This window comes from Nansenia antarctica, assembly GCF_963989245.1.
Source record: "Nansenia antarctica genome assembly, chromosome: 16".
In the NCBI taxonomy this organism is placed as follows: domain Eukaryota; kingdom Metazoa; phylum Chordata; class Actinopteri; order Argentiniformes; family Microstomatidae; genus Nansenia; species Nansenia antarctica.
Window position 1 is genome coordinate 10,753,057 of NC_137686.1, and position 658 is coordinate 10,753,714.

A 658-nucleotide genomic window follows, 5' to 3' on the forward strand; every position below is an offset into this window, starting at 1 on the left:
AGCATTCTATGGAGGGTAGTAGTGTTAACATCTCCTGCAAGTACACCAGCTCATCCACAACTAACAGTCTGTTATGGTACCGCCTGAACCCTGGATCAGCATCACAGTTCCTCATTATGGAGTACACAGGACAGGTAACCAACCCAATACCAGGACTGAACATCACACATGACAAAGACCAGAAACGTGTGGATCTGGAGATCTCCTCTGCTGAAGTGACAGACTCTGCTCTCTACTACTGCGCCCTGCAGCCCACAGTGACAGGAAACCCAGAGACACTGTACAAAAACATGCCAATTGACACACATACATTTAGATGCAGGTTTGCTGTTCAGAATTACCTTGATCCTTATCAACAGAGAAATATCAAACAAGGCAGATACAGTGCTGTCACTTTAAAAGTAAATCAGGCTTGTATGCAAACACAGTTACAATAGTGTGTGTGTGTGTGTGTGTGTGTGTGTGTGTGTGTGTGTGTGTGTGTGTGTGTGTGTGTGTGTGTGTGTGTGCGTGCGTGCGTGCATGCATGCGTGCGTGTGGTTGGACTGTCTACTCAGCTCTCACTGTCTCTCGCTGTCAGTCTGTTTCCAAGCTTCGTCAGGATGTTGCTCATATTGTTTTTGCTCCTCTCAACATTTCTTGGTAAGTTTTTAAATAT